The sequence below is a fragment of the Suncus etruscus genome, chromosome 4 (genome assembly GCF_024139225.1).
Source record: "Suncus etruscus isolate mSunEtr1 chromosome 4, mSunEtr1.pri.cur, whole genome shotgun sequence".
Classification (NCBI taxonomy): domain Eukaryota; kingdom Metazoa; phylum Chordata; class Mammalia; order Eulipotyphla; family Soricidae; genus Suncus; species Suncus etruscus.
This window is the reverse complement of record NC_064851.1, coordinates 111,060,755-111,068,334: the sequence shown is the minus strand read 5'-3', so window position 1 is coordinate 111,068,334 and position 7,580 is coordinate 111,060,755. Positions and strand designations below refer to the sequence as shown.

Here is a 7,580-nt window from a genome sequence, read left to right as displayed (position 1 = left end):
AACTAAGTAATAATTTGTTGGATATGTGTGTGTTGGAGTGGGTGTATGTTTGAGGTCATACATTGCAAAGGTTAGCAGGATTTATATCCCCTACATACTGAATTGTAGTAGCAGCACCCCATGTAACAGCCAGAAAACATATCTAGGTATTAGTTACCTTAGTTACCTTGAGAGGGAGGAAAATCAGCCTTGATTAGAAATTATGAAATTAGAAAAAAAGACTGATTGTGTAAGAGAAGACAGCAAAAGTAATGTGTAACATACTAAGATAGAAGGAGATTTTAATATTCAGAAAAGAAGCAAAGGTGAGTCCTTTGTACTAAAGAGACCTCTTTTGCTAACACCCAAATCAATGCCTGAAATAGGCATATGGGGTGCAGCATCGCTAAGGAAATCAGAGTGATTTCTGTTTTCTCTGTGAGTTAAGAAGATGATGAAGTCATCTTGCAAAAATGAACTAGCAGCAAGCTGACTAGGAAGAATAAGGAAGTGGGAATCTGTCAGCGTGATAAAGCTGAACCTTATGTAAAAGGGAGAGCTAATTTTTTTTATGTTTATTAGAATGCAATCAGGCCTGTAAATTTAGCAAGCATGAATGGGAAAGAATTTTGGCTCTAACACATGATCATTTTCCCTAGACTCACATCTAGCCCCTTGGTTAAAAATATGAAATGGACTGTAAAGGACTGCCAAAAGTCTTAGATGCCTCTAGGTCAGATAAAGCAGATGTCATTTATGAGAGACTGGATAATGAACAAAGACTAAATAATCACATAACTTAGTAGATTAGTGGAGCAAGGACCATATCTAGTTCAGTAGTTTTCAATCATGGGTCAATCAATGAACTTTAATAAGATTCTCAAATAATACTTCAGTCCTTACCTCTAGAAACAGACTCTGAGCACTTAAATCATATTACATATATATATATATAATATTGCAAATGCCATTTGGAAGTTTTTTTCTCTATTGAATCTTCCAATTATCTGAACAATTTTATTTGTTGTTGTTAGATGTATTTGTACATTGGAAATTAGCCATATGTGCTAAATATTGCAACTATATGTAACTTAGTTTTCTGTTTGCCTCCTTGTTGTGGTTTTAATAAGGAATCTTTGTTTATTAAATATTGAATGATGAATATATCTTATAAACCATAGAACTTTTTTTGACACACTTAGAAAAAGTTTCTCCTTACAGACATTTAAAAATGTTCTCCAAATTTCCTGTTAAAGTGTCATGGAATTTTTTTCCTATATGTTTACATTTATGGCCAATCTGGACATTTATCTGGGATTAGAAAAAAATTGAGAATTCAAGTAATCTTTCAAAAATTGCATAGTTACCTACACATAATTTGCTAAATAATACATTTTCACCAATATTATGCATTGCTACTTTGTTCCACAAAATAAATGCATGCTGTCATTTTGATGTCTTTGAGTAACCCCTATTCCACTAATCTGTTATATTTTGTATATATCACTGTTTAAAGGTTCTATATAAGATAATAAAGAGTAAATGATTACCTAACTCTTCATTGTATGAAGTCAGGAAATTTAAATCTTTTACTAGTTAGTTGCTTACTAGCTTCTTAAGAACTAGTGAGTTATTTCTGACATATAACATTGGTTAGACATGAGTCAGTTGACTCAGTTTTTATTAATATGGAATGCTTCACGAATTTGCATGTCATACATGTGAAGGGGCCATGCTAATCTATCTGCATCATTTCAATTTTAGTATATGTGCTGCCAAAGCGAGCACAGTTATCAGACATTTTTAAGAGGACTAGTTGATAAGTTAATAAGATATCTATTGGGAAACTGAAACACTTGGCAGAAAAGCCTATTCACTATTCAATGAATATGCCTTATTTTGTTTACATTATGTCACAACTAAGAGCAAAAATTTTTCAGTTATTTGGGTTATGGTGGAGGGAGGGGTTGAGATTGTTTCTTTCTATAACCAAAGTTTGGAAATGTACCCCAAAAATTTTAAACAGAAATTTAACATAAAACATAAAATAATTTTAATAATTTATGTATAAGTTTTTTTGAAAAAAATATGCAATTTTTTATAGAATTTCATGGAAAAATTTTATGTTAATTCTAGTAAATTAAAGCTAAGGGGAAAAGTATTATGTTGATTATTTATATTTTATAATTTGTATTTCAGAGCCACAACATTAATTTAGCTTTGTATATTCTCAAATTTAAAATATATTATTATTATTATTATTATTATTATTTGATGCCCAGATATTATTTTAAAGTTTAGGAAAATCAATGAAACATAAATTTCATTCTCAGAAGACAGAGGGAGAAGTTACTTAATCATTTTGAACTTCATCTATGTTAACAAAGAAAAAGGAGGTCCTTGACTATATGAATGAAATGCCAATGACAAGTCAACTGTGGCTATCAAATTAAGAGATAAAGAAATCGTTAAAATTTCACAAAATTTTAAAGATTTGACTTTTTTTAATCATATGAAAATACACATGGTAGTAGTAGAAAGATGATCTGCATATATTTTCTCTAAAAGCATAGGAACTATTAGTAATACAATTAATTTGATTGAATAAGCCTCACAAATGAGAGTTTTCAGATGAGATTTTAATTAAGCTTAAGTTTTCTTTTTTAAATTTAATATAATATACCAGTATTTAAGAAAAAGCCTTGCAGAATGTAAAGAGTTTGTTTTGCTTTGGGAGAGCACAATCATTGGTGGTCATTGTTGGAGATTCTGTGAGGTACTGAGGATCAAACTGGGTTGGGACAATTCTACTGCAATACCTTAACCCCTGTACTAGCTCTCTAGCCTGAAAGAAACTGTTTTGGAAATAGCCACAAACAATGTATTTGTGGCATCAACAGAATATTTGGAACCTCATTAAACTTACAAATTTGATGTTTTCTCATTTGATATTGCTTTAGTGATTCCTAATAGATATTGAGAAAATAAGTGTCTGAGTAGAGTGAACTGTAATAAATATTAATAAACTATAATATAATTTACCTCTCAATGGGACCCTTACATTTTTTAAATATAATTTTTATTTTGATCATAGTGGCTTACATATTGTTGACAATAATATTTTAGGTACATATTTACATAAAATCAGGGGGGATTCCCATCACTGATTTGTCCTCCCTATACCTCCATTTTCGTCTTACCTCCCATATCCTCTTCCCTCACCCCCAGGGCTGCTAGAATATGTGGTCCTCTCTGTACTTAGCTTACTACTTAGTAGTCTTGCACCTGTTCGGTCTTGGTGCCTCCCTTATTTCCCTCTCTAACTGGGAGGTAGGGCTAGCTAGTTCAAGTTATGTGGTTTTGTTTGAAGAAGAGAAAAGTAATAAACTGGGGTAAAAGTCTAATACGCTGAAAATGGGTGGAATCCTTCTAGAGACTCTCATCATTGGTTTGAGAGATGAAGGAGAAAAAGAAGGTGAAATACCCCAACAGTACAATAAAAAGTGTCAAATATCCAGTGAGGACTCCAACAATAATGATAAGTACCACAAAAATACCATGGTCTTGAGATAAGAAACATGGCAGAGCACATAAAGAAAGAAAAGAAGAGAAAGAAAATAAATATAAATGGGGACAACAACTTCAATAACCACACCAAAACAAAGAAATCAACAAAAAGTAGATAGGTAGACAAAATTAAAAAAAATAAATTAAGATAAAAATAATATATAAAAAATGTTTTGTGCTTTTTGCCTTTTTTTTCCCCTCCTGCACTGGCACAGTAAATATTGGGGTCATTCGAAAAGGAATTCACTTGGCCTAAGACATACGGGGTTTCTCCACCCTTGGATTATTGTCATGGGATTAATTTATAGACTCTGTTCAGGTTCATTTACTCTCCGGTGGTGCTTTCGTGGTGTTTGGAAGACTTCTGCTCTGTCCTGTGTGATAAAATCAGACCTCTGTATCTAGAGATCTCAGTATCTGCACAGGTCCAGGAGTGGGATTTATGATGAAGTCTTTCTTTGTGGTTCTAGAAGTTCTGTTCCCTCAGTGTCATTTTAATCCATCTGTGATTGGTGGTCTTGGTCTTTGCACTGATCCTAGGATGGCACCTGGGATAGCGTCTTTCATTGTGTTTCCAGAAGCCCCATTCCGTTGCAATTATCTCTGCCAGACCTTTGGAACTGGGGATCATGGTTGTTGTGCAGGTCGTAGTTCAAACCCTAGACTAGGACTTTTTTATTGGTTTCACCGGTCATGGTTCTAGTAGCCAGTCATCTGTAAATCGTGATATTGGCTTTTGGACCGACCAAAGGGTGACAAGTCTTCTGATTTTGTCTTATCATTAGCTGGTAAGGTAGGATAACCTGCTCTTAGGTCAACTTGTTCCCATTTCCTCGTTATCAGGATATCATATTAGAGCTGGCACTTGTTGGTGACCCAGGGACCTTTATATTAACAGCTAAATATAGAGTAAAAAACAGATTTCTTTGTGGGTTATGAATTAATATATACACTACATTTTAATTTTAGAAGTAATCACTTTTTATTGAGACCATTATGAATTACAAGTATTTCATAGTTATATTTCAGACATATAGTGATAGTGAGTTAGCAGCATTTCCACCACCAGTGTTGACATCCCTCCACTATAGTTCTCAGCATGAATTCTGAATTCCAAACCTGCACCCTTAGCCACCTGGTCTACAAGTGTGATGGGTACACTTTGTGTTTAGCATATTATAGTTTGGGTCTCTTATTTTATTGTCATTGACTTTGGCTTGAGTATGTAGTTCTATTTGTTTCCCACTCAATACATCTGAGACCACTTGGCCCCTGGGTCCCGTTCACTTGTTTTTCTTTTCTTAATCTGTGGGAAGCCATAGAAATATGTGGCAGAACAAAATAATTCATATTCTATGGTTCTATGAAAAAGGTAGGAGCTCATATCTAGAAGACATAAATAAATTTTTTTAAAAAGGAGCATATGTGGCAAGTTTTTATATTTGTTTTGCAAAGACTCAGTAAACATTGGGGAATTTATAAAGGAATGTATTGGCCAAAGAGATACAGGGTGTCTCTACCTATGAAGCATACAGTCATAAGACTGACTGCAGACTCCAGGCATGTTAGTTGTCTAAATCCAAGGTCTTTCGGGTCACAGGAAAAGTTCTACTACTACTCAGTTGTTGTAGTGAGTCTTCTCTGATTAGAGATCTTGGTTTTTGCACAGTTGAAGCTGGGGTGTCATGTAAAATCTTCTAATTTAATCTCACCATTAGGTGGGAAGGTAGGGCAACCTGCCCTTAGATCAAGTTGTTGCTTTCTCTTCATCGTCAGGGATTCATATGAACCTACCTTGGAGCAATTTGGTGCCAGAGCAGCATTAGGACCTCTGGTGGTAGTTTGATTCTTTGTGCTAGTATAGGAAACTGCCAGTTCAAAGGTTGGGATCTGGGGCTCAAGGTTGAACAGTCAATGACCGATACGTTGATGCCTAAGTCAAGTACCCATGACAAATGTTCAGGGTAGAAGGTGCCACTGCACTACAAAATGTATGGTTCTTATCCCTATTAAATAAGAATTTCTTTTTATATATAAGTTTACTCCATTTTAGTGGGCCTATTAGATAAGAATTTCTCTTTATATATTTAAGACTACCCCATTTTAGTAGGCCTATAGGCCTACTGATGCATTTGAGGGTAAAAATAACAAGCTAGACAGTCTCTATGCTCCGGTTTTGACATGAGCTCATATTCCAAAAAAGAAATTTCTACTAGAATTTCCTACCAAGCAGATTTCCTCCATATAAAAGGATGGTAGAAGCTACCCCTATGTATAGGAATAAACACTAATTTATAATGATTAAGAAAATGTATCTACAGAAATATACAAAGAAAATATAGATATCCCCTTTAAGTCTTTTGAGATAGTCTGAGGGGAGATAAAGAAGTAATATTTTTAGGAGAAGACATTGAATTTTCAATTAAGACATTCATATTTGGAGAATTGGATTTGAGGAAATATAATTTTAAAACACAGAATCATAGTTATTATCTAACCTTGGAGCAACTGAGTCATAACTGAATCAGGATGCAATTCATGGTGGCACTTAATATTACTAATCACTTAAAATAATTCATTTTCCTTTCTTGAGATAATTCTCTCACCTAATTGGAATTCAGTTTGGTAAACTGATATTATGGAAATTTAGCCAATATTGAAATTTAATTATGAAAATACTTATCTAGATATACAGTTCTGAACACAATGTATCTCTTACTTAGAAATGAATTACTTGGGCCTGGAGTGATAGCACAGCATATAGGTAGTTTTCTTTGCATGTGGCTAACCTGGGATGGACTCAGATTCAATCATTGGCATCCCATATGATCCCCAGGCCTTTCAGAAGGAAGGAGTAATCCCTAAGTGTTCCAGGTATGACCCCAAAACACACAAACAAAAAAAGAAAGAAATTACTTATTGAAAGAATCTCAAGTATCATCTAGGATGTGGTCAATGACTTGAATATCAAAATGATTTTTTTCCTATCACTAAAAGTCTATGCTCATATGGATAAATTCATTGATATATGATAAGTATATGTCAGAAATTTTTGTGGGAGGCTATACAAGCAGTGCTTAGGGGTTACTCCTGGCTCCATACTCAGGAATTGCTACTGCTAAGGTCCTCAGGGAACACTATGGATGCCTGGGATTGAATTTGGGTTGGCCCCATGCAAGGCAAATGCACAAACAACTATATTTTTGGTTTTTTTTTTCTTTTTTTGGTTTTTGGGTCACACGCAGCAGTACTCAGGGGTTACTCCTGGCTCTGTGTTCAGAAATTGCTCCTGGAAGACTCGGGGGACCACATGGAATGCCGGGATTCGAACCACCATCCTTCAGCATCTGAGGCAAATGCCCTACCGCTGTGCTATCTCTCTGGCCCACTTTTTTCCTTTTTAATTTTTTAATAATGTATTTATTTAAGCACCATGATTACAAACGTGTTTGTAGCTGTGTTTCAGTTATAAAAAGCGAAACAGTCCCAGCACCAATGCCCCTATATCCCTCTTCCCCCACCCCCTGACTGTATTCAAGACAGGCAATCTACTTCTCTCACTCATTACCATTATCATGATAGTTGTTAGTGTAGTTATTTCTCTAATCGCACTCATCATTATTTGTGGTAAACATCATATTGTGGTTGGTCTTTCCAGTCCTCATCTCTATTGTCTCTAGGTGTTATTATAATAATGTCTTTTGTTTTTCTTAAATACCATAGATGAATGAGACTATTCTGTGTCTATCTCTCTCCCTCTGACTTATTTCAATGAACATAATAGTTTTTATGTCCATCCATGTATAGAAAATTTTTGTGACTTCATCTCCCCTGATGGCTGTGTAATATTCCAATGTGTATATATACCACAGTTTTTTTAGCCATTGATCTGTTGTCAAGCATCTGGGTTGTTTCCAGATTCTGAATATTGTAAATAATCCTGCCATAAACATAGGCATGCATAGGGCATTTTTGTATTGTGTTTTAGTGGTCCTAGGGTATGTCCCTAGGCGTTGTAGAGCTAGATCAATTTC

At 34.6% G+C, this 7,580-nt stretch overlaps 1 non-coding gene across 1 annotated transcript; it reads right to left on the bottom strand.

Moving 5' to 3' along the window:
• Window positions 1-1,661: 1,661 nt before the first annotated feature.
• On the bottom strand, window positions 1,662-1,767 carry LOC126007550 (U6 spliceosomal RNA). Its single transcript, XR_007495101.1, has one exon. It is a non-coding gene; the product is annotated as a U6 spliceosomal RNA (small nuclear RNA).
• Window positions 1,768-7,580: the final 5,813 nt, after the last annotated feature.